This window comes from Psammomys obesus, unplaced genomic scaffold (genome assembly GCF_907164565.1).
Source record: "Psammomys obesus unplaced genomic scaffold, mPsaObe1.curated_primary_1811, whole genome shotgun sequence".
Lineage (NCBI taxonomy): Eukaryota > Metazoa > Chordata > Mammalia > Rodentia > Muridae > Psammomys > Psammomys obesus.
In genome coordinates, this window is record NW_026596069.1 from 32,660,066 (window position 1) to 32,687,000 (window position 26,935).

At 39.4% G+C, this 26,935-nt stretch overlaps 1 protein-coding gene across 1 annotated transcript in view; it reads left to right on the forward strand.

Annotated features, from left to right (window-relative positions):
- The window catches only part of Ssbp2 (single stranded DNA binding protein 2), a 282,752-nt gene that overhangs the window by 45,837 nt on the left and 209,980 nt on the right, over nucleotides 1–26,935 (forward strand). The gene's annotated exons all lie outside the window — the stretch shown is intronic.

Consider the following 26,935-nt stretch of genomic DNA (forward strand, 5'->3'; position numbering starts at 1 on the left):
TATTTTATTAGATATTAGGATAGCCACTCCTGCTTGTTTTTTGGGTCCATTTGCTTGAAAAACTGTTTGCCAGCCTTTTACTCTGAGGTAATGTTTATCTTTGTTGCGTAGGTGTGTTTCTTGGATGCAGCAGAATGTTGGTTCCTGTTTCCATACCCATTCTGTTAGTCTGTGTCTTTTTATTGAAGAGTTGAGTCCATTGATGTTGATAGATAATAATGACCATTGAATGTTATTTCCTATTATTGTGGAGTTGGCGATGTTACTGTGAATCATTGCTTGTTTGCTTTTGATTTTTGTTGGAAATTATCTTTAACCTATGTTTTCTTGGGTGTATTTGTTTTCATTGGATCTCAAGCTGTACTACAGAGCAATAGTAATAAAAACTGCATGGTATTGGCATAGAAATAGAAAGGAGGATCAATGGAACCAAATAGAAGACCCAGAAATAAACCCATGTACCTATGAATACTCGTTTTTTGACAAAGCAGCCAAAACCATTCAATGGAAAAAAGATAGCACCTTCAACAGATGGTGCTGGTCTAATTGGATGTCTACATGCAGAAAAATGAAAATAGATCCACATTTTTATCACCCTGCACAAAACTAAAGTCTAAGTGGATCAAAGACCTCAACATAAAACCAGATACGCTAAATCTGTTAGAAGAAAAAGTGGGGAACAGCCTAGAACTCATTGGCACAGGAGACAACTTCCTGAACAGAACTCCAACAGCACAGGCTTTAAGAGCAACAATCAATAAATGGGACCTCATGAAACTGAAAAGCTTCTGTAAAGCAAATGACACCACCATCAAAACAAAACGCCTGCCTACAGATTGGGAAAGAATCTTCACCAACCCTTTATCTGACAGAGGGCTAATATCCAGTATATATAAAGAACTAAAGAAGCTGAAAAGCAACAATCCAAGTAATCCAATTAAAAAATGGGGAACAGAGCTAAACAGAGAATTCTCTGTAGAGGAACATCGAATGGCAGAGAAACACTTAAAGAAATGCTCATCATTAGCCATTAGGGAAATGCAAATCAAAACAACCCTGAGATTTCACCTTACACCCATCAGAATGGCCAAGATGAAAACTCAAGTGACAACACATGCTGGAGAGGTTGTGGAGAAAAGGGTAACCCTCCTCCATTGCTGGTGGGAATGTAAACTTGTACAACCACTTTGGAAGTCAATCTGGCGCTTTCTCAGACAATTAGGAATAGTGCTTCCTCAAGACCCAGCTATACCACTGCTAGGCATATACCCAAAATTTGCTCAAGTACGCAATAAGGACATTTGCTCAACCATGTTTGTAGCAGCTTTATTTGTAATAGCCAGAACCTGGAAACAACCCAGATGTCCATCAATGGAGGAATGGGTACAGAAATTGTGGTATTTTTACACAATTGAATACTACTCAGCAATCAAAAAAGAGGAAATCATGAAATTTGCAAGCAAATGGTGGGATCTAGAAAAGATCATTCTGAGTGAAGTATCCCAGAAGGAGAAAGACAAAAATGGAATATACTCGCTTATATAGACCTAAAAGATATGATAAACATAATGAAATCTATACATCTAAAGAAGATAATCAAGAAAGCGGACACGAGGTATGATCAATCCTCATTTAGAAAGACAAATGGGATATGCATTGAACGTATGACAGGAGTCTACCGCAGAAAGCATCCGAAAGACTCTACCTAGCAGTGTTCCAAAGTAGATACTAAGACTCATAACCAAACCTTCGGCAGAGTGCAGGGAATCATATGAAAGAAGGGGAGTTTGATGCGGAAAGGGTAGGAGCTCTACAAGGACCAAACATATCTGGGCACAGGGTCTTTTCTGAGATGGACACTCAACCAAAGACCATGAGAGGATAAAACCTAGAACCTCTGCTCGGATGTAGCCTGTGGTAGCTCAGTAATCAATTGGTTTCCTATAGTAAGGGGAACAAGGACTATTTCTAACAGGAACTCAATGACTGGCTCTTTGACCTCCTCACCTCCCAAGGGAGGAGCAGTACTGTTAGGCCACAGAGGACTTTGCAGCCAGTCCTGAAAACACCTGACAAAACGGAGTCATATGAAATGGGAGGAGGTCCTCCCCTATCAGTGGACTTGGAAAGGGTCAGGGAGGAGATGAAGGAGGGAGGGTGGGTTTGGGGAGGGAATGAGGGATACAGCTGGGATACAGAATTAACAAAATGTAACTAATGAGAATAATAAAAAATAAAAATAAAAATAAAGACTTAAATGGCAACTTGGAATAGGTCACAGATCTTAGCTGGCTGAAGGCTATGAAGATACTATGCTACTGTCCAAGGGGACATAGTGGAAATTGGCAAAAATACATTTTGGTTTTAATTCCCATATAATAAAATGACAGAAAGCTGTTATGACCCAGTTTGAGTTGGCATCAATGTTGTCTGACATAGGGACACTGGATTTTGGGATGGAATACTGGCAGAAAATCCATTCTCAGATGTGTGGATGAAAGGGCAATCTGACAGGCTTAATTTCAAAACAGTAGCACACTGTATCTCTGCAGAGCGTATCGTGCTGGTTTTATGCTTTGCTCTTCAGATGCCTGTCTGAGAGCTTCCATTGTGTGGTCTCTCTGGCGGTGTATTTAAAGTCATGTATAAACAGGACTGAGCACTAGCAAGACTATGTCAGTAGTTTTGTTCCTCTTCTAAATAATGGAAAATCTTTTTGTTATTAAAAATTAATGGTATTGATAGTTTTAGTATGCCTTATTAGTTTCATATAACTTTATTTCTGATTATTCCAATTAATGGTAGGTAAATTCAAAGTTTAATCTTCTGTGAACAATGTATTTTTTCCCAAAGTTTCTATTAATTGGTGTGCAAATTGTTTTCCTAAAATATTTTTGAGGTCAGCTAGGTTGATGGGAGGAGAATACCTTCAGCCTGTCTATGTAGCCCAGGCTGGCCTTGAACTCATGACTTTCCTACCTTAGTGCTAGGATGATAGTCATATGCCACCATGCTCGGTTGATGGGCTTGTTTTGGTATCATCAAGGTAAAGGCCTTAGGAAGTAGCAAAGAGTCTAAAGGTTTAACTTAATTTGAGATACAAAGTACAAAGACTCTAGAATTGGACTGAACTTTCGTGTTGTTTGTTTTTATGTAGAACCCTCTTCCTTAATTTTTAAAATGGGAAATAGTTCCTCTAAATGTATTTCTTTGGCTTTCTTTCTTTTTTTGTCCAGCTTCATGTACTGGCTGGGTAGATTGATGGCGGGTGGAGAGGTGTGAACTCTGGAACCCCGGACTTGGACATACTAGGCTTTAGGAGGCTTCATGTTGGGCTGATTTTTTTTCTTCATTATACATGGAATATACTGTCTGTGCCATCATAAAGGAACAGCTGGAGGTCAGGCTAGATTGGCTCTAGTCAGGCTCATTGTGTACAACCACTGTTTTGTTCTACATTAGATAGCTGAAGGTTTTCGTAACTTGTGAGAGTACATTCAGGCTTCTTCCGTTCTGCTCGAACCAATTTCATAATGTGGTCAGGCTTATCTGTTTATTACTATGTCCAGAATATTTACCATAATATAATCATTCATTTAGCCATAATGTGCCAGATATTCTGATCTATAGTTCTCCCAACTCCAAAGGTTGCTAGTAGGTACTTCAATTTCACAGATAAGAAATAGTTTCCATGTACTCTGAATCTATAAGTATATGTGTACCTTGTTACAATTCTTTCTTGACTTGATAAGCTAGGGTCAGATGGAAGGGGAGGAGGTCCTCCCCTATTAGTGGAGTTGGAAAGGGGCAGGGAGAAGATGAGGGAGGAGGGTGGGATTGGGAGGGAATGAGGGAGCGGGATACAGCTGGGATACAAAGTAAGTAACCTGTGATTAATATAAAAAATAAATAAATTTAAAAAACAATTCTTTCTGTGGAATCATCTGTAATTCATTAAAAATATAAATTTAGAGACCTTTCCCCAGTTTTATATTTTAAAAAGCATTTAAAATATTTTATTAGTTTTTTTTTTCAAATTTCATACAATGTATTTTGATCATATTCATCCCCTCCCCCAACTCTTACATCTCCCTTCATGTTCATTAATTCTCTGTCCCCCTTCCCTCTCCGCCTGCCCCATTGTTCTTTCCCTCTCTCTAGGTGTCTCTGAACAGTGTTGAGTCCAGCAGTGTTGTTTGAGTACTTCCAGGTCTGCCCTGACACGTGGCTCTTCAAAAAGCTGTCAGTGTTCATTATCCCTCCCTACATCCTTCTTCTACCCTGCCCTCCTATCTCTTACTCTATTAATTCTTCATGTTCCATTTCCCCTTTTCCTCTTATAAATTCTATTTCCTCTTTTTTGAAAGATTTCCTCCTTTCTCTTGGCTCTTTCATAGTTACCCAGCCTCTGTGAAGCACACACATCCACATATGGCAGAAACCAGTGGAGTTTTGTCTTTATGGATCTAGGTCACCTCACTCAGGAAGACTGTTTCCAGTTCTGACCATTTACCTGCAAATATCATAGTTATATTTTCTAACTGCAAGAGTAGTCAGTGCACTCAACTGATGGTCCATCTTTCCAGACCCCAGTCAGTTTTTTCTTAATAGTTTAAATTATAAGTGAGTATATACCCTGTTTGTCTTTCTGCTCCTGGGATATCTCACTCAGGATGATCTTTTCTAGATCCCACCATTCGCCTGCAAATTTCATGATCTCCTTGTTTTTAATTGCTGAGTAGTATTCCATTGTGTAAATATACCATAATTTCTGTATCCATTCCTCCGTTGAGAGACATCTGGGTTGTTTCCAGGTTCTGGCTATTACAAATAAACCTGCTACAAACATGGTTGAATAAATGTCCTTGTGTACTTGAGCATCTTTTGGATATATGTCTAGGAGTGGTATAGCTGGATCTTGAGGAAGCGCTATTCCTAGTTGTCTGAGGAAGCGCCAGATTGATTTCCAGAGTGGTTGTACAAGTTTACATTCCCGCCAGCAGTGGATGAGGGTTCCCCTTTCTCCACAACCTCTCCAGCATGTGTTGTCACTTGAGTTTTTGATCTTAGGCATTTTGATGGGTGTAAGGTGAAATCTCAGGGTCCTATAAGATAGGATAAACATACTAAAATCTGTACACCTAAAGAAGATAAACAAGAATGAGGTTCCGGGGTAAGATGATCAATCCTAATTTAGAAAGACAAATGGGATGAACATTGGAAGTAGGAGAAAACAAGAAACAGGACAGGAGCCTACCATAGAGAGCCTCTCAAAGACTCTACCTAGCAGTGTATCAGAGCAAATGCTGAGACTCATAACCAAACCTTAGGTAGAGTACAAGGAATCATATGAAAGAAGGGGGAGTTAGTAAGACCTGGAGAGGACGGGACCGCCACAAGGACCAAATATATCTGGGCACAGGGGTCTTTTCTAAGACTGATTCTCCAACCAAGGACCATGCATGGATATAACCTAGAACCCCTGCTCAGATGTAGCCATGGCTGGCTGCTCAGCATCCAAATGTGTTCCCTAGTAAGGGGAACAGGAACTGTCTCTGACCTGAACTCAGTGGCTAGCTCTTTGACCTCCCTCCACCCCCTGAGGGAGGAGCAGCCTTGCTAGGCCATAGAGGAAGACAGTGCAGCTAGTCCTGATGAGACCTGATAGACTAGGGTCAGATGGAAGGAGTGGACTTAGCTAGGGGCAGGGAGGAAATGAAGGAGGGAGGGTGGGATTGGGAGGGAATGAGGGAGGGGCTACAGCTGGGATATAAAGTAAATAACCTGTAATTAATATAAAAAATAAAAATTATATAGAAAAATAAAACTACAGCTCACATCCATAAAAGTAAATTCATCAAAATGAAGTAAAAATGACTGTTCTTTCCATTGAATAAAAAGTAAAAAGAAAAAAAAAATTTGAATTAGGATAATGATAGACAGTGATGAAAGAAAAACACCATTTATTTCTAATCTTTTGAAAGTCTACTTGGTCCTATTTTACTCATTTACTTTTTCTACCTTTTAAACTCACACATTAAATTAGTTATTGGATTAATAATTTTGGCTTCCTGTTTTGTGTGTATTTTGATTAAGAAGTGACCTAGTTCAGAGAGAGGTCCTTTCTCAGCTGAATAATCAACCTGGTTTTTACACGCCTTCCACTGCTTTTCAGTCCTGTGAGTTGTGACAGGGGTAAAGATTGCTGAGCATGTAGAGGGTGTGGTGCTGTAAACATCCTTCTCCAGGGCAGAAGTAGTAGGGAGCGTTGGCTGATCTGGGAGGTCCTGGCAAGTTTTAGATTTTCTTTAAAAAAGCTTCTGTCTATCTATGAATTGAAGAATGGCTATCCAAGTTTACTTGATTTTTGCAAGAATAACCACTCTATCTTCCATTTTACTCAGTAATTGTTATTTGAACTGTTGGCACTGATTTTCCTGTTTTGATCTCTATTCTTCTCAAACTATTATGTAGTCATGATAAGGTCTTCATAGCTGAGGTTAGGTGTTATGCTAGTTTAACTGGCTAAACTGACATGCACTGGTATCCATAGCCCCAAAGCTTAGTAAGGCGTACTTGCTATGCTTGGTGGTAGACTTTCCTATGACATGCTACTGCTCCTTTGTTTTATTTTCAAGCTGTTCCTGGCAGAGTAAGATTATATACATTTGTTGGTCTCTGTTTTGAAGAATTAACTCTGTCTTTTACATAAGCTGTGCTGTGGGGTTTAGCAACTGCACGGACAGTTTGCATGAATGCCTCTTGTTGTCTGTGTTAGCTAGTTTTTGTCAGCCTGGCACAAAGTGGAATCACCTTGGAAAAGGGAACCCTCAGCTGACGAATTGCCTCCCTCTGCTTGGTTTACCAACATGTCTGTGAAGATGTTTTCTTGATAAATGATTGGTAAGAGAAGGCTCCGCCCTGGGTGGTGGTCCTGGACTGTTTAAGAAAGAAAGCTGAGCATGTGTGCAGAACAAGATATTTAGCACTTGTGGAGTGCCTGCCCTGAGGTCTTTCAGTGGAGGACTGTAATATGTATTCCAAATACCTATCCCCAGTTGTCTTGGTCAGAGTTTTATCACAGCAGCTGAAAGAGAAGTAAAGTTCCCTCTCACTTTCATTGTTGCCATAGAGCTCTTCCTGTTGATAAAAGCATTGTTAAACAGAGGGTAATTTTGGTATTTTTTTTTTTTAACATCTCATAGCTGAGTTGAACCATTGTTTTTAAAAATGGTATAAATTAAGAAATTTAGAAATAGGTGAAATATCCATGTTAAAAACTTTTTAGGTGCTTATTGTATATTGCAGATTGCATTACACCATCAATTTTGTTGCTTACATATAATATGAACGATTAAGCATCTTGCCACAAACCTTACCTTTTTAGCTGTAATCCGATTTCATGTTGGGGCTTTATTAATAGATTAAGATTGCTTTTTTGTTGTTCATTCATATTCTATTGGTGATTGTCTGAGTAGTTTTTTAATTTTTATTCATTATAGATTATTTACTTTGCATCCCCCCTGTACTTCCCTCCTAATCCCACCCTTCCTTTTCCCCACCCATGTCCCTTTCCCAGTCCACTGAAAAGGGAGGTCCTCCTTCCCTTCCCTCTGAGTCTAGTCTATCATGTCTCAATCAGGATTGGCTGCGTTGTCTTCTTCTGTAACCTGGCAAGGCTGCTCTCCCCTCAGGGGGAGGTGATCAAAGAGCAGGCCAGTTCATGTCAGAGACAGTCCCTGTCCCCATTACTATGGAGGCCACTTGGACACTGAACAGCCATAGGCTACCTCAGTACAGGGGTTCCAGGCCATCTCCATGAGTGGTCCTTGGCTGGAGTATCAGTCTCAGAAAAGACCCCTGTGCCTAGACTTTTTGGATCTGTTGCTGTCCTTGTGGAGCTCCTGTCCTCTCCAGGTCTTACTATCTCCCACTTCTTTCATAAGATTCCCTGCACTCATCTTTTCTGAGACTGACATGCAACCAAGGACCATGTATGAATGTAACCTAGAACCTCTGCTCAGATGTAGCCTGTGGTAACTCAGTAACCAATTGGTTTCCCATAGTGAGGGGAACAAGGACTATTTCTAACAGGAACTCAATGACTGGCTCTTTGGCCTCCCCACCCCCCAAGGGAGGAGCAGTCCTGTTAGGCCACAGAGGAGAGCTTTGCAGCCAGTCCTGAAGATACCTGATAAAACAGGATCGGATGAATGGGGAGGAGGTTCCCCCTATCAGTGGACTTGGCAAGGGGCACGGTGGAGATGAGGGAGGGAGGGAGGAACTGGGAGGGAATGAGGGATCGGGACACGGCTGGGATACAGAGTTAATAAAATGTAACTGATAAGAAAAAAATAAAATTAAAAAAAAATGAAAAAAAAAAAAAGATTCCCTGCACTCTGCCCAAAGTTTGGCTATAAGTCTCAACATCTGCTCTGATACCCTGCAGGGTAGAGCCTTTCAGAGGTCCTCTGTAGTAGGCTTCTGTCCTGTTCCCTGTTTTCTCCTTCTTCTTCTGATGTCCATCCTCTTTGCCTTTCTGAATGGGGATTGAACATCTTAGCCAGAGTCCTCCTTCCTGATTAGCTTCCTTAGGTGTACAGATTTTAGTATGTTTATCCTATATTATATGTCTAGTATCCACTTATGAGTGAGTATATACCCTGGGTGTCTTTCTGCTTCTGGGATTCCTCACTCAGGATGAACTTTTTCAGTTTCCACCATTTACCTGCAAATTTCATGATTTCCTTGTTTTTAATTGCTGAGTAATATTCCATCGTGTAGATCCATCCTCAACTGAGGGACATCTGGGTTGTTTCCAGCTTCTGGCTATTACAAATAAGGCTGCCACAAACATGATTGAGCAAATGTCCTTATTGTGTACTTGAGCCTCTTTTGGTTATATGCCTAGGAATGGTATAGCTGGATCTTGAGGAAGCGCTATTCCTAGTTGTCTGAGGAAGCGCCAGATTGATTTCCAGAGTGGTTGTACAAGTTTACATTCCCACCAGCAGTGGAGGAGGGTTCCCCTTTCTCCACATCCTCTCCAGCATGTGTTGTCACTTGCCCCTTCTGATGGGTGTAAGGTGAAACCTCAGGGTCCTTTTGATTTGCATTTCCCTCATGGCTAATATCATTGAGCATTTCTTTAAAGTGTTTCTCTGCCATTCGCTATTCCTCTACAGAGAGTTCTCTGTTTGGCTCTGTTCTCCATTTTTAATTCGATTACTTGATTTGCTGCTTTTCAGCTTCTTTAGTTCTTTGTATATACTGGATATTAGCCCTCTGTCAGATAAAGGGTTAGTGAAGATTCTTTCCCAATCTGTATGCAGGCGTTTTGTTTTGATGACAGTGTCATTTGCTTTACAGAAGCTTTTCAGTTTCATGAGGTTCCATTTATTGATTGTTGCTCTTAGAGTCTGTGCTTTTGGTGTTCTCTTCAGGAGGTTGTTTCCTGTACCAATGAGTTCTAGGGTTTTCCTCACTTTTTCTTCTAACTGATTTAATGTGTTTGGTTTTATTTGAGGTCTTTGATTCACTTGGACTTTATAGTTTTGTGCAGGGTGATAAGTATGGATCTATTTTCATTTTTTGTACATGTAGACATCCAGTTAGACCAGCACCGTTTGTTGAAGATGCTATCTTTTTTCCATTGTATGGTTTTGGCATCTTTGTAAAAAAATCGGGTGTCCATAAGTGTGTGGGTTTATTTCTGGGCCTTATGTTCGGTTCCATTGATCCATCATTCTGTTTCTATGCCAGTACCATGCAGATTTTATTACTGTTGCTCTATAGTACAGCTTAAGATCAGGGATGGAGATACCTCCAGAAGATCTTTTATTGTAGAGGATTGTTTTAGCAATTCTGGGTTTCTTGTTATTCCATATGAAATTGAGAATTTTTCTTTCCAGGTCTGTAAAGAATTGTCTTGGCAATTTGATGGGAATTGCATTGAATCTGTAGATTGCTTTTGGTAAGATGGCCATTTTTACTATGTTAATTCTGCCAAGCCATGAGCATGGGAGATCTTTCCATCTTCTTTCCATCTTCTTCTAATTCTTTCTTCAGAGACTTGAAATTTTTTTCATACAAGTCTTTGACTTGCTTGGTTAAGGTTACACCAAGTTACTTTATGTCATTTGTGGCTATTGTGAAGGGTGTTGTTTCCCTAGTTTCTTTCTTAGCCCTTTTTTCTTTTGTATATAGGAGGGTTACTGATTTTTTTTGAGTTAATTTTGTATCCGGTCACTTTGCTGAAGGTATTAATCAGCTGTCAAAGTTACCTGGTGGAGTTTTCGGGGTCACTCACGTATACTATCATATCATCTGCAAATAGTGATAATTTGACTTCTTCATTTCTGATTTATATCCCCTTGATCTCCTTCAACTCTCTTACTGCACTTGCAAGGACTTCCAGAACTATGTTGAAGAGATGGAGAGAGTGGGCAGCCTTGTCTTGTCCCTGATTTCAGTGGGATTGCTTTATGTTTCTCTCTGTTCAGTTTGATGTTGGCTCTAGGCTTGCTGTATATCGCCTTTACTATGTTTAGATATGTGCCTCGTATCCCTGATCTCTCCAATAGTTTAAACATGAATGGATGTTGGATTTTGTCAAATGCTTTTTCAGCATCTAGGGAGATTATCATGTGTTTTTTTTTCCTTTCAGTTTGTTAATATGGTGGATCACATTGATGGATTTCCGTATATTGAACCACCCCTGCGTACCTGGGATGAAGCCTACTTGGTCATAGTGGATGATATCTTTGATGTGTTCTTGTATTTAGTTTGCAAGTATTTTGTTGAGTATGTTTGCATTAATATCCATAAGGAAGATTGGCCTGAAATTTTCTTTCTTTGTCGGGTCTTTGTGAGGTTTAGGTACCAAGGTGATTGTGGCTTCATAGAATGAGTTTGGTAATGTTCCTTCTGTTTTTGTTTTGTGGAATAGTTTGAAGAGAACTGGAATTAACTCTTCTTTGAAGGTCTGGTAGAATTCTGCGCTGAAGCCATCTGGTCCTGGGCTTTTTTTTTCGATGGGGGACTTTTGATGACCGCTTCTATTTCCTTGGGGGATATAGGACTATTTAATTGATTTACCTGGTCCTGATTTAGCTTTGGTAAGTCGAATCAATCAAGAAAATTGTCTATTTCATTTAGATTTTCAATTTTTTTTGGCATATAGACCTTTCAAGTAAGTCCTAATGATTATTTGGATTTCCTCAGTGTCTGTCATTATGTCCCCCTTTTCATTTCTGATTTTGTTGATTTGGATGGTGTCTCTCTGCCTTTTAGTTAGCTTGCCTAAGGGTTTGTCGATCTTGTTGATATTCTCAAAGAACCAGCTCTTGGTTTCATTGATTCTTTGAATTGTTTTATTTGTTTCTAATTGATTGATTTTAGCCCTGAGTTTGATTATTTCCAGCCGTCTACTGCTTTTTGGTGTGTCTGCTTCTTCTTTTTCTAGGGTTTTTAAGTGAGCTATTAAGTTGTTTGAAAGAACTGTCTTGAATTTCTTCTTGAAGGCACTTAGTGCTATGAACTTTCCTCTTAGTCCTGCTTTCATTGTGTTCCACAAGTTTGGGTATGTTGTGTCTTCATTTTCACTGAGTTCTAGGAAGACTTTAATTTCTTCCTTTATTTCTTTCCTGACCCACTGTCATTTAGTAGCAAGTTGTTCAGTTTCCATGTGTGTGTAGGCTTTTTTCTATTTCTGTTGTTGTTAAGGTCCAGCTTTATTCCATCGTGATCAGACAGGATACAAGGGATTATTTCAATCTTCTTGTATCTGTTGAGGCTCGCTTTGTGACCAACTATATGGTCTATGTTGGAGAAGGTTCCATGAGGTGCTGAGAAGAAGGTAAATTCTTTTGTGTTTGGGTGTAAAGTTCTGTAAATGTCTGTTAGGTCCATGTGATTCATGACCTCTGTTAGAGACATTGTTTCTTTGTTTAATTTCTGTTTTGTTGACCTGTCCTTTGTTGAGAGTGGGGTGTTGAAGTCTCCCACTATTAATGTGTGGGGATCTATATGTGGTTTAAGTTTTATCAATGTTCCTTTTACAAATGTGGGTGCCCTTGTATTTGGGGCATAGATGTTCAGGATTGTGATGTCTTCCTGGTGGAATTTTCCCTTGATGAGTATGAAGTGTCCTTCCACATCTCTTTTTATTAATTTTGGTTGAAAGTCTACTTTATCAGATATTAGAATGGCTACTCCTGCTTTCTTCTTGGGTCCATTTGCTTGGAAAGCTGTCTTCCAACCCTTTACCCTCAGGTAATGTCTGTGTTTGTGACTTAGGTGTGTTTCTTGTATGCCACAGATTGCTGGGTTTTGTTTACATATCCATTCTGTTAGTCTGTGTTTTTTATTGAAGAATTGAATCCATTGATGATGAGAGAGATTAATGACCAGTGGCTGTTAGATCCTTTGATTTTGATGTTGGCTGTCGTCATCAGGTTGTTTGCTTGGTTTTAAGGTAGTGAGGTTAGTTATTTCCTGTGTTTTCTTGAAAGTAGCTAGTTTTCTTGGGTTGTATTTTCCCTTTAAGTGTGTTTTGTAACGCTGGATTTGTGTGTAGGTATTGTTGAAATTTGTTTTTGTCATTGAATAGCTTGTTTTCTCTGTCTATGAGGACTGAGAGTTTTGCTGGGTATAATAGCCTGGGCTGACATCTGTGTTCTCTTAGGATCTGCATGATATCCGTCCATGCCCTTTTTGGCTTTCATAGTCTCTGTTGAAAAGTCAGGTGTGATTCTAATGGGTTTGCCATTTTATTTTACTTGGCCTTTTTTCCTTGCAGCTTTTAGTATTTTTTCTTTGTTCTGTGTACTTACAGTTTTGATTGTTATGTGCCAGGAGGATTTTCTTTTTGGTCTAATTTATTGGGTGTTCTATAGGCCTCTTGTATTCTTATTGGCCTGTCCTTAATTTGGGGAAATTTTCTTCAGTGATTTTGTTGAAAATATTTTCTGGGCCTTGGAGCAGGGAATCTTCTTTTTCTTCCATTCCTATTATTCTTAGGTTTTGTCCTTTTATGTTGTCTTGAATTTTTTGGACGGTCTATGTCAGGAATTTTTTAGATTTAGCATTTTCTTTGACAGATACATCTATTTCTTCCATTGCATCTTCCACACTTGAGATTCTTTCTTCCATCTCTTGTAGTCTATTGGTTATGCTAACCTCTGTAGTTCCTCTTTTCTTCCCTAAGTTCTTTCTCTTTATGATTTCCTCCATTTGTGTTTTCTTAAATTTTTCCAATTCTATCTTCAGATCTTGAGCTGTTTTGTTGGTTTCCTTCACCTGTCTGACTGTATTTTCCTGTTTTTCCTTCAATTCCTTCAGGTGTTTGTTTGAAAAATCCTCTGTTTCTTTTATTTCTTTCAGTGATTTAAGTATTTCCTCTCTAAAGGCCACAAACTGTTTGGCTGCAACTTCCTGTATTTCTTTACCGATGGCCATAATCTGTTTGTTTTTATTTTTCTCTATTTCTTTACCGATGGCCATAATCTGTTTGAGTTTATCTTCCTCTGGGTCTTTACGCATTTTATTTGTTTCCTCTGTTATCCTGTTCATGAGCATAAATGTTAGGTCATCTTCTTGAATTTCATTTATGCTGGGGTGTCCAGGGCTACTTGCCCCTGGATAACTGGCTTCTGGAGATGCCATATTACTCTGTCTTTTGTTGGTTTAGCTTTTATGCTGGCCTCTACCCATTGGGCTATCTTAGGTGTTTGGAGTTAGTTTCTGGTGGTTCCTGGAATCCTGTGGTGGAGAGAATCCTTTTGGCAGGAAGTTGGTTTTTCCTGAAGGAAGCTTTCTCAGCTTTTTGGATATAGTCACTGGATGGCTGGTGTTTTTCAGGAGTTGCCGCTGCTCACCTCAGGCATAGAGATCTGAGTGGTAACTGTGGTCCTTGTTAGTCGAGAGGACTCTCCTCTCACCTGGAGAAGTCCTGAAGACAGCTACCCTGCTTCTGGGTTTCTTGCTGTAAATTTAGGGATCTGCTGCTGTAACCTGTGTGTCCTATGGTTTGGTCAGTTTTGTTCGGGGTAACTGGTTGCCCCTTGGAGCAGAATCTGGGGGTTGATCTTGGGGATTCCGGGCTTCTGTAGGCCTGAGGTTGGGGCTCTGTGCCCCAGTACCCAAGCAGTAATCTGTGGTGGGTGAGTACCGCTTTCCTGGCACACAGCAGGTTCCTGGGTTGGGCAGGTCTGTGGGCCCTTTTCTGGGGATATACTGGGTAGCCTAATTAAATTTTTCATTTAACATTTTTATTATTTTTTTTATGCAGTATATCCTGATCATAGTTTCTCCTTACCCAACTCAAGATCCTTTCCAACTTCCAGTCTTTCCATATCGTCACTCTTTCTTTCTCTTTAGAAAACCAACAGGCAAACAAAACAAAGAAATCTAGAAAAAAATGACAAAGAAAAAGCACAAAAAAACACCTATACAGTCATAAAACAACGTAAAAAGTTATAAAATTGGAAACCATAATATACAAACAAAAGATCAGTAAGACAGAAGGAAAAAAAGACCAAAACAATATGAGACAAAATGTCTATAAAAATATTGAGTTCATTCTGTGTGTTGGCCTCCACTGCTGGGCTTAGGACATAACCTTAGGTGCAGTTAATATACACAGTGAGATTCACTGGAGAGAACTCATTTACTTTGGAAGTGGTTGCTAGGTGGAGATACCTTCTTGGTTAGGGTGGGAGCATATGTCTACTTCCCCTCTCAGAACTGGAGCCCTATCTGACTTGAACCTATAGTAATGCATTGCATGCGTCCACACTCAGGGTGAGTCCATATGGAAGACACAGTTTTCTTGGTGTAATCCATTACCTCTGGTACAGTCTTTTGGCCTCCTTTTCTGCAAAGCTTCCTGATTCTTGAGGGAGGAAGTTTGAAGATTTAAAGATGTCCTGTTCAGGACTGACTGTTTTACAGTCTCCCACTCTCCACACATTTGCCCAGTTGTTGATCTCTGCTTTAGTTCCCGTATACTGCAAGAGAAGGTTTCACTGATGATGGCCGAACAAGGCACTGATCTGAGTATAGCAGAATGTTGTTAGAAGTCATTTTATTTCTATGTTCCTTTAGCAGAACAGTAGTATTTTGTTTTCCTCTAGGCCCACGACTTAACTTTCTCAGGTTCTTGGCCTCCAGCGCAGTGTCAGGCATGAGTTCCAGCTTGTGGAGTGGCCTGAAATCCAGGCACAAGTGCTGGTTACTTTCATAACGCTTGTGCCGCTATTGCATCAGCTTCTCTTGCAACTGGGCACCGTTGTAGACCTCAGGCTTTGTGGCTTGGTTGCTGGTTACCCTTTTCCCCTGGTATTGTACAGAGTATCTTCTAGTCCCATGAGGACTAGTCAGGATGGGTGACGGCCCTGGTTAGGCAGCAGTTTAACTTCTCTTTGTTCAGTGAGATATGTAAGTGTTGTCTATAGCAGTAAGACCTTACTATCAGTTTGTGAAGAGTAGCCTTGGCAATGGAGAATTTTTTGGGAGTTTCCATGGGGCCCTTTTAGACCAACAACTTGTTTAGATGAAACCCATTCCTGGCACCAGAGGTTTTATTTGGTGGGGAAAGATGTCCAGTTGGGGCATTGTCTTCCTTGTTATTGGTGACTCCATTTAGATTTCTTTCATACGTTGCATATATTTTAAGAAGCTTCTACAGTAGTAGGTTTCCATATTTTATATGATTAAATTTTAGAAAAATAGTTTTACTTTAAGGGCCAATCATTGGGTTTCATTTTTGTACCATCAGCGTTTACTCAGTATGTTGTGTGTGTTTGTGTGTGTGTGCGCGTGTGCGTGCATGTGTGTGCAAGAGAGAGAGAGAGCATGTGTGTATGAGTGCATGGTGTATGTGTATGCACGTGCCCATATGTGTAAAAGCCAGAAAACAAACTGGCTATTATCCCTAAAGCACCATGTATTATTCTTATTTTGTAAACTAGAGCCTCTCGTTGGTTTGAGCTTGTCAGGTTGTCAGGTCTGTTAGGCGGGCCACTGTGCTGCAGAGATCCAACTGTCTATGCGTTCTCAGCACTGAGATTACAGGCAGATGGCTCTTTTTTTACAAAAATAAATTTAATTTATTCATTTTATATCCCAGTCGTAGCCCCTTCCCTCCTCTCTTCCTGGTCTTACCCTCCCTCCCTGTTTCTCTGACCCCCCTCCCCTACTCCTCAGAGAAGAGGAGTGTGCCCCCCCCCATGCACTCATCAGGGCTGTAGAGACTGAAGGTACAACCAAGGACTGTGCGAGGACTGGATCTACACAGATGTGGCCAGTGGGCAGCTGGGTCCTCATATGGGTTCCATAGTAAAGGGAATGGGGATTGACTCTGATATGGACTCTGTTGCCTGCTTTTTGATCACTTTCCCCTGGAGGGGCTACCTGTTCCTCTTTTTTTTAATGTTGGTTCTGGGGGTTGAACTTAGGACCTCATGCTTGCAAGGCAAGCACTTGACTAGTAAGCTGTCTTTCCAGCCCAGTATGCTTTCTTACCTTAATGCATTATCTGTATTTAGGAGCTACATATACAAACAGTCCAGTATCACATCAGCACATTACCTTGTGTATTTTTGCAAGGTTTATTGTATTTGAAGGTTTTTGGTGATGTCTAGAAAATTATAAAAATTAGAAAATTAGTAAACAAAAGTTGTCTCCCCCATTACTTTGTTTTTCAAAATCTTCTAAGCAGTTCTGAAAACAAGGCCCAAAATGTTTGTAGGCAATCATTACTCTTACCTGTTGGGGCATAATATCTTGAAACAATGGTTTTATTTCTATTGGTATTGGTATCATTAAAATAGATGAGGAGGTATTAACAAAGCATTGAATGTAACCAGACACTAGGTTGTAATTGCAGTAAATGCTGTCATAGACTGTTAGAACAAAAGTGTTTACAAGCATATACCTATTTAAATGAATAAAAACTAAAAACGATTAATCAAGACAATTTGATCTGGAAGAGTTTTATACTAAATGAGCCTTTTTTTGTATGTGTGATCTTGTGTTTGCAAAACAAATTCCCAGACCTCCTCTCCTGTATTTTCCTATGGGTTCAATTATAGGCATTTATCACTTTATCTTACAGATTTATCAGTTAATGATAACTGGATATCAGGTTTCAATTGGGTACACCTGTTTTGTTTTTTTGTTTTTTTTTTTCCTTTACAGACAGAATATGAACTATGCTGCCCTTTTCAGCTGTATAACTCACTGTGTAGCCCAGGCTCATCTTAAACTTTCGATCTTCGTGTCTCAGCCTCATCTAACCCCAGACTTATTTTTTGACTTGTAGTTTTTGGTCTTGTATAAATTAAAATTGTTTAAAGTTATCCTCCAGTTAGCTCATGAAACCTGAAAGATACAGAAGGCTTCTTCCTTTCTGCTAAGTGGAATGCCTTATATTTCCCCACAATTAACATAGACACTAGTTCATCATGAATGGGAACCTGTGAGTCTGTTGGGCTTCCTAGTCCACCCTCTACTCGTTTTATTTTTCCCAATGGTTGTTTAGTGTTTAAAAGTCTCAAAGGATGAATTACATGGTGATGAGCAGGATATGCAGGGTTCAGCAGTTTACATTTTTATCTCCTTCTGCTTTATATATTTTAGTGTATGAAATAGGAACAACTAACTTTATTTGCTCATCTTCTTTCAATGTTTTAATGGGCTTTCTTTCAAAAGGTGAAATGGTTGGTATCAGAGAAAGCATTTCCTGATGGCACCCATTAATATGGCTGATCACAAGAACTAACAACATGAGAACACTTTAGAGAAATGACTTAGCTTTAAAAGCAACTCTGATAACAAGAGCCCGGCCCTGTTTGGCTTCTGTTCTTCCTGTAGTGAGAGGTCTTTCCATTCTTTCCCATTGCCAGGGAGAGGGATTTTCTTCCTTCATCTTCTGTATCAATGGCAATGACAAGAAGGAAGTAAGTGTGCGTAACAGTCAAAATCAGAAGGAGAGACGGGCTCTGGGGAGTTGGAGGATGGGAGGAGAAGCTGAGAGCTACTTAAAGATCATTCTTCAGATAGAGAACCCTTAACACCTAGCAAAGGGAAGATCAGACTTCAGGGGAAATGAGGTAGACTGGAATTTAGTGCTAAGAACCATTCATACTAAAGGAATGAAGTAGAATATGTCCTATGTGCATGCCAGGGCATCCGGGGAGAGTGGTTAACAGTGACTGTAAGGAGATGAGAATCTCTGCAGTCGGCCCAGATTGGGGTTGGATGCCCAGATCCTGTTCCTACATGGACATTTGCAAGTTGGGTCTTCCAATTTAAAAAGTAAACATTTAAAATTAACTACTTAAAAGACTAAATCACAATAATTGTGAAAATATAATCCCAGAATAAGAAATATTAAGTAAAAAATTAAAGATGCTTTTTCAGTTTTATCAAATTGATTTTAGAGTTAAGTAATTCCCTCTTAAAACCAGTTTCTATTTATAAAGTAAGCTTACCAAATATATGTGAAAGTGCCATGAATGTAGTAAATACTGTGTTTATATAGGAATGTTCTGGCTTTGATTTACACTAAAAACCCAACAGACTTTAATTAGTATTGACTGTACCTAGAATTAATTTCTGTTTCTGTATATAAGACACATATATTTCAATTTGTGATGTTCATTTTGTGACATTAAATGAGAATGTGGCAGGTAAATGTAGCTCCTTATTTTAATGCACTGACTAGTAGAATTAAATAGTGACGCTTTTTGAATTCTATTAAATCTCAAATGGATTAATTGCTTTTGTTGATATTTGGATTGTTACACTAAAGTTTTGTTACTCTAAAATTTTGAGAAAAATGAGCATTATTCATGAAAGGCTCCATAGAAGACTAATCAGGGTAGTTTTGGATTATTCATTGAACATTATTTTAAAACAGCTGAAATAGTTTCAAGATTAGAAGCTATTATACAGGAAAGTCTGATCTGTATGGTGTGTGCTTTGAGGAGCATATCATTGGTTAAGAATGCAGGTAGAAAAAATAAAAAATAAACAAAACAAAACAAACAAACAAAAAAGAATGCTGGTAGCCCATTTTATTGGACAAGAATTTCTTATTGCTTAAGTACCTGGAGACCCACACGTCCAGTTTTGGAAATAGCTAACTACTCCATAAAGTGTAACATCTTTCTGTCTCAACCCAGAAACAAAATAAGTGGGTGCAGTCATGGTGCTCTGTGCAGTTGTCAGGAGACTGCCTCTCCTCTCTGCTCTTCCGTGGATAGACAGTAAACATCTGTGGACGTTTATTGGTTACAGTATGGACACTTGATACAAGCTTGACATTCACCTTTCCTCTTTTTACCACTTAACCATTTCTTTTTAACTGTATTATAGAACACACGATCTAGCTACCAGCTCCTCTATCCACTCTCCTTCTTATCCTCTAGTGACATCTTTTTTACTCTAATTTCTTTGAAAGAAATATTTTAAGTTTTAAAAGGAGTGAAAACAATAGCAGATGTTTTTAGTTTTAATACAATATAACCATTTTTTTCTTTTTTATTTATTTTTTTTTGTGTGTGTTGCATCTAAAAAGTCATTACCATAACCTGGATTACTCAAGTTTTCTCCTATGTCATACTTTGGCTGTTTTGTTGTTTTACACTGTACATTTAGGCATATGGTCCATTTTGAAATGTTCTTAAGAGAAAGATTTGTGTTTAGATTCATCAGCTATGCATGTGTGTCTCTTTGCTCAACTACTGTTTGTTGAAAGGTCCTCTGCCTCTTCATGTTGCTGTTGTTTCTGTGCCAATAACCATACCCGCAGCTATAGGCCTCTCTATGTTCTTTCTTAATGAGAACTTTCCTCAGGATTTTGTACTTTGTCGCATAAATCCTGCATGTTCTTTTTTTTTTTTTTTTTGGCATTTTAACTGAATTATCTCAGCTTTTGAATACTAATTAAATGGTATTGTGTTTTTAATTTAAAACTTTTCTTGTTTATTCTAGTCTATAGGAACTCATTTTTTTGATTGCTGATTCTGTATTCTCCAGTCTCACTTCAGTTGCTTGTTAGTTGCATTAGGTTTTTTTTTCTCTCTCTCTTTGTTATGACTTTTCTTTAGAGATGACTGTGCCATCTGATTTGTTTGATTTGTTTCTAGTTTACTTTTAAATTCATTTTTTGGTATACTGCACTAGCTAGGAGGTCTAACATAGTATAAAAAAACAATGGTGGAAAATGACATCCTTGCTTTGATCCTTAGTTTAATGGGAAACTTTAATTTTTTTTCTCATTAAGAATAATGTTAGGAGATAGGGAGGTGACTTTCTGTACAGCACGAGTGTCTTAGTTACTTCTTTACAGTTGTAAAAAGACTCCCTTACAAAGGCAACATACAAAAGAAAACATTTAATTTGGGGACTCACAGTTCCAGAGGGTAGTAGAGTCCATGTCTATCATGGCAGGGAGAATGGCACCAAGCAGGCAGGCACTGGAGCAGTAGCTAAGAGCACACATTGATCCACAAGCAAGGCTAGGGGAAGGCCTTCTAACTGTTAACAGCGTTGTCTTTTGAGAACTCACAGCCCGCCTTTAGTGGCACACCTCCTCCCATAAGGCCACACCTCCTAATACTTCCCTATAGTTCCACCACCTGGAGACCAAGCATTCAAATATAGGAGCCTCACGGGGCTATTCTCATTCAAACCACCACATTCCACTCCCTGGCCCTAACAGGACTGTGGCCAAAACAGTGCAAAATGTATCCAGTCCAACTTCAGAAGTCCTCGTAGCCTCTCACAGTCTCAACACAGCTCAAAAGTCCAAGGCATTTTCAGAGACTCAAGGCACTCGCTTACAGGGATTTAGGTTATATACTTCCAACATATGTATTATTCCAAAGGGAGGAGAGGAGACATAGTGAGGAAATACTGGACCAAATTAAGACAGAAAACCAGGAGGGGACTCTAAATACAGTAACTCCATGTTCAGTGTCAAAGGACTTAGATGGATGGCTCTGCCCTTCAGTTGCCGGCAACACACTTCCTTTACCTGGGCTGGTTCCACATCCTGTATGCTGCTTTCCACAGCTCTGATGTCTCTGACACAATCCAGACATCACCTTCAAGCTTCATGGAATAGCCATTCTGGGTCTTGATACGGGATGGTGGGGTGACGAGGACTCCCCTACCATACATGTGGCTTCAGTCTCTTCCCTTAACCGAGGAGGAAGATCCTCCAGCTCCTTTACCCTTATAGCTCTACTTATTAAAGTTTGTTTTAGCCACAGGCAGCTTCTTAAGACAAGGGCAGAAGGCAGCCATATTCTTTACCACAAGAATGATCTCTAGGTCAGTTGCTAATATTGCTCCCCTCTGAAACCACTTGATCTGAGCCTCCATAGTTCACACTGTTCTCAGCACTGCTGTTGTTCACATTCCTCCTAGGAAGGCCCATTAACCCTTGTTCCCAGAATTTGCTTTCCTAGTCTGAAATCACAAAGCCTTCCACATTCCTCCAAAATCCCAGCATGGTCAGCCTTATCTCCCTGGCACTAACGTCTCTGCCTTAGCTTCTTTTCAGTTGCCGTGAATAGAAAGCATGGCCAGGGCAACCTGTGAAAGCATTTAATTGGGGCTCACAGTTCCAGACAGGTGTAGAATCTATGACCATCGTGGCAGAGAGCATGGCATCAGGCAGAGGAGCAGTAGCTAAAGAGCTCACATCTGACCCACAAGTAGCAGGCAGGAAGAGGGAGGGTAAGGGGAGAGCTAACCAGGAATGGTTTGGGTTCCTGAAACCTGAAAGCCCATACCCAGTGACATCCCCCCTCCAGCCAGGCCACACCGCCTAATCCTTCACACTCATTTCTACCAACTGCGGATCAAGGATTCAAGTTTATGCACCTGTGGGGGTATTCTCATTTAATTGGAATGAAACCCCAGCTTCATTGATGATCTGAGTTCAAATCCCCAGATCTGTGTAAAAAGCTCCTTGTAGCTGTTTGTTACATGTGCCTGTAGCCTCACTGTTAATTGTGTTGGTGCACTAAGATGGGGATACTGGGACTTGCCTAACTCTATGTTCAGTGAGAGATTGTTTCTCTGAGGTGTATTGTGGATCATGAGGGAGTAGGACACATTCTTTTCTGGCCTTTCCCTGTGTACATGCGGTCCTCATTTGCACACACACGTGTATACACCGGGCATGTGCCCTAACAATGATCATTATTCACTATAGGTTACGCTAGATTCTTTTTGTAGGTTTAAGTCTTCTAATCTTAGATTGCTGAGAGTTGTTATAATGATTGATGTTTGATTTTGTCAAACGTTCTTTGTACATGTTACGGTCATTCACTCTTTCCAACTTCGTGATGTTGACGGTTTGTTACCTTGGTTTTAAAGGTTTCATATCTGGAATAAATCTCAGCTGTGCTATGTAATTTCTTTTATGCATTGATGGATTTGATTTGCTGAAATTTTGTTGAGTTTTATATCTATTTGGGAAAGGTATTACTCTGTAGTTTTCTTACAATGACTTTTGTTTTCAATATTTGTGTAATGCTGGCCTGTTACAAGTTATTTATTTATTTATTGGTTTTTGTATTATGGAAGAGATTATAAAAAGTTGGTACAATGTCTTTGTTACCATCAAAATACCAGTACAATTCTTTACAGACCTTGAAAGGAAAATTCTCAACTTCATATGGAGAAACAAAAAACCCAGAATTTCCAAAATGATCCTGTACAACAACAGATTATCTGGCGGTATCTCCACTCCTGATCACAAGCTGTACTACAGAGCAACAGTAATAAAAACTGCATGGTACTGGCATAGAAGCAGAAAAGTAAATCTATGGAAGCAAATAAAAGACGCAGAAATAAACCCAAACACTTATGAATTCTTGATTTCGACAAAGAAGCCAAATCCATTCAATGGAAAAAAGACAGCATCTTTAACAAATGGTGCTGGTCCAACTGAATGTCTGCATGCAGAAAAATGAAAATATACCCATATTTATCACCCTGCACAAAACTAAAGTCCAAGTGGATCAAATATCTCAAAATAAAAACAGATACACTAAATCGGTTAGAAGAAAAAGTGGGAAAGAGCCTAGAACTCATTGGCACAGGAGACAACTTCCTGAACAGAACAGAGCACAGGCTCTAAGAGCAACAATTGATAAATGGGACCTTATGAAACTGAAAAGCTTCTGTAAAGCAAAGGACACTGTCATCAGAACAAGGACATCATGAAAATTGTGGGCAAATGGTGGGATCTAGAAAAGATCATCCTGAGTGAGGTATGCCAGGAGCAGAAAGACACACACAGTATATACTTACTTATATAGATCTATGAGATAGGATAAACATGTTAAAATATGTGCACTAAAGGAGATAAAAAAGAAAGAGCACCCAGAGTAAGATGATCAATCCTCACTTAGAAAGGCAAATGGGATGGACAGGGGAAGTAGGAGAAAACAAGTAACAGGATAGGAACCTGCCACAGAGGGCCTCTGAAAGACTCTACCTAGCAGTGTATCAAAGCAGATGCAGAGACTCACAACCAAACCTTGGGCAGAGTGCAGAGAATCATATGAAAGAAAGGGGAGTTAATATGACCAGGAGAAGGTTGGAGCTCCACAAGGACAAAATATTTCAGGACACGGGGCCTCTATAAGACTGTTTCTCCAACCAAGGACCATGTATGGATATAACCTAGAACCCCTACTTGGATATAGCCCATGGTAGCTCAGTAACCAAGTGGTTTACCCTAGTAAGGGGAATGGGGACTATTTCTGACATGAACTCAATGGCTTGCTCTTTTAACCCCCCCACCCCTTGAGGGAGTCTTACTAGGACACAAAGGAAAACATGGCAGCCAGTCCTGGAGATACCCGATAAAACAGGGTCAGATGGAAGGGGAGGAGGACCTCCTTTAGCAGTGGACTTGGAAAAGGGCAGGGAGGAGATAAGGGAGGGAATGGGGAAGGGGGCTACGGCTGGGATACAAAGTAAACAGCCTGTGATTAATATAAAAATAAAATAGAAATCAAAAAGAAAAATATCTTTGTTAAATTGATATATCTTTTCTTAAATATAGAATTTACCAGTAAATACATCTTGACCAATTGCTTTCTACTTAAAGAGTTTTGAATTATTAGTTCAATCTCTGTAATAGATATAAGCCTATTAGTATTTTCATCTTTTCTGAGATTATTGATATATTCTGACTTTCAGGTGACTGGTAGCCTATTTTATATAAATTTCTCCAAGTATCTGTGAGTATAGAGCTGTTGATAGTATCTTACATTATCATTTTAATGTTCATAAGACCTGTCTTGTTTATTTAAGGTACCAGGAATTTGTGTTTCCTGCCCACCCCCCCATACCCACACCCACCTTGGATTAGCCCTGCCAGACATTTATGAATTTTGATTTACTTTTTGCAGCAATTACATTTTGTGCTTTTTTTTTTTTTTTCAATTTAATTGGTTTCAGATCTAATTTCTGGTATTTTTTCCTGCTCACTTTTGATTTATTTTGCCTTTTTTTTTTTTTTTTTTTTTTCTGCTTTCCTATGATGTGAGTTTAGGCACTTGAGTTTAGCTACTTCTTCATGTCCCATGTAATTATGTGAGGTGTATTTTCATTTTTGTTAAGAGTATTTTACAATTCCTTTTAGGAGTTTATCTTTGATCATATGATGTTTGGAAGTTTGTGATTTAGTCTTCAACTGTTTGGATCTTTTCTGTCTTTCTGTCACTAGTTTCTGATTTCATTTTTCTGTCAGTTAGAGCAGGTAGCATATTGTTTTTGTTTTTTCAACCTGGTGATGATAGTGCAGCAAGTGTATGTGAGCTTGAGAAGAAGCACAGTCTGCTTTTGTCGGAGGAAATAGCTTGTGATTGTCCGTTATATCTAGTTGGAGAATCCAGCTGGGTGCTCAGGGGTTTCATGTTGGCAGGAACTGCCTATTCCAGATGCAGTGATGTGAAAGGCTCTTCTAATGGTGGATTCATCTGATTCTGCCTGCAGAGCTCAGGTCTTGCCTCATACTGTGTCACTTTGTTGTTAAGGTTTGTCCTAAGCCCTGATAATTTGCTCCTAGTTCTGTTATCTGAAAACAGTGTGTGTGTGTGTGTGTGTGTGTGTATTGTTTTGAGAATTTTACACTATATTTTACATGGGTACTATTTTTTTAATCATTTCTTCCTGTGCCTCTTCCTTTACTCCTTTTCAAATTCATGATCTCTTCTTCTATAATATTGTCTGTATGTCTGTCTCTCACACACACATACATACACACCCTACTGAACCATTTAATAGTGCTCTTATGTACATGTATTTACGGCTGACCACTTGGTATTACATGACTTATCAGTGGGCTCATCCATGGAAAAGACTTTTTCTTCCATTCTCAGCAGCCATTGATTGCCTGTAGCTCTTCATATAGGACTGGGATGCTGTGAAATATCCCCTGCCTATGTTGGCATATTGACTAGTGTTGTCATTATTTTGGTCTGGTTATTGTTGGGATATCATAGTTGCAGCATTCTTGTCATGTCTAGAAGGACTATCTCATAGCATGGTCCTTTGGTTTTTACCATTTTCCTGTCCCCTCTTCTCCCATGTTCCCTGAACCTTAGGTGTATTAGTTTTGCTATAGATGTACTGATTGAGGTTGAACAGTCCATAGTTAATTATTCTCTGTATTTAACCATTTATGAATCTCTTTAGTAGTTTCCATCTGCCGGAAAGGAAAGCTCTTTTGATGAGGAGTGAAAGCCAGACTTGTTTGTGTACCTGGTATTTGGAATATAGCTACAAGCTATATTAGCGTAGGAAAACAGCTTGCCCTGTGACCTCTCCAGTCGTGGCAGCTGGTTGGATTTACGGTAGCAAACATGCATCTTCCCTGGCTACAGCGGTGGATGAGCCCAACGAGACAGTTGTTGGCTACCTCTAAGATGTAAGTGCTGCTGTTGCTCAAATGCTTACGCTTTACAGCTAGACAGAACTATCACTTGTTGCTTTTATCGGTAGCTTTCCAGCACCTCTCCATACCAAGACAGCTAGTCCTCAGCTCTGAAGGAAAGCCAGGGCAATGGCAACAGCCTGGTTTGTTTCGGGCATCTTCTTTACACCCTTGGCCAACAATTCAATGGGAGGTTTCTGATGCCAGAGCTTGAGGGGACCATTATCATCCTCTCATGCAATTCCATTAAAAATTACCTCTGTACACACACTTATCACATGTGTATTTTAAAAATAAGCTTCTAGGATTTATGTTTCCCCAGGGGTTTTACAGAAATTCTTAGTATGTATTATTTATTTAGCATCTGAGTAGTAAAAGTTTCTCCAGCACTTTACTTTTGATCTGCAAGTTATCTTTACATTTCAGATGTTTTTCCTCTGTCTCTCTCTCCATCACTCTTTCCCTTCTCGCTTCCTGTTCCTCAAGTTTCTGCTCAGGAGTGCTTTGGGAAATTGTGGTTCTCTGTTCGTGCTTCTTTACCTCATTGGTTTTTTGGGCAGTGACCTCATTTATTTTCTATATCTAAAAATAACTTGCTTTTTCAGGTTGCTTGCTTTTTGCTGTTTGTTAGGATAAAATGACTTTTGAGCTTCTTACCTGTGGGACTAGAAAGAAGATACTCTGTTGACAACTTTTTATGCCTTGAGGATGCATTAACTTTATGACTAAATAGGTTTCCTGTCAGTCTTACAGAAAGCAAAGAGCACCTAAAATTTATCATAAGACACAGTAGAATTAAAAGTGGAATAATCTTTACTGAGACTAAACAAACTGAGGAAATAATAGAAGATCTAATTTTTGCCTCCTGTGTTAATTACTGGCTCAGTTTTGACACATCCCATATTTACATTTTACTCACTGGGTTGTGAGGATTAACGGGGCAATTTTTCCTCCTTTCCTTTCCTT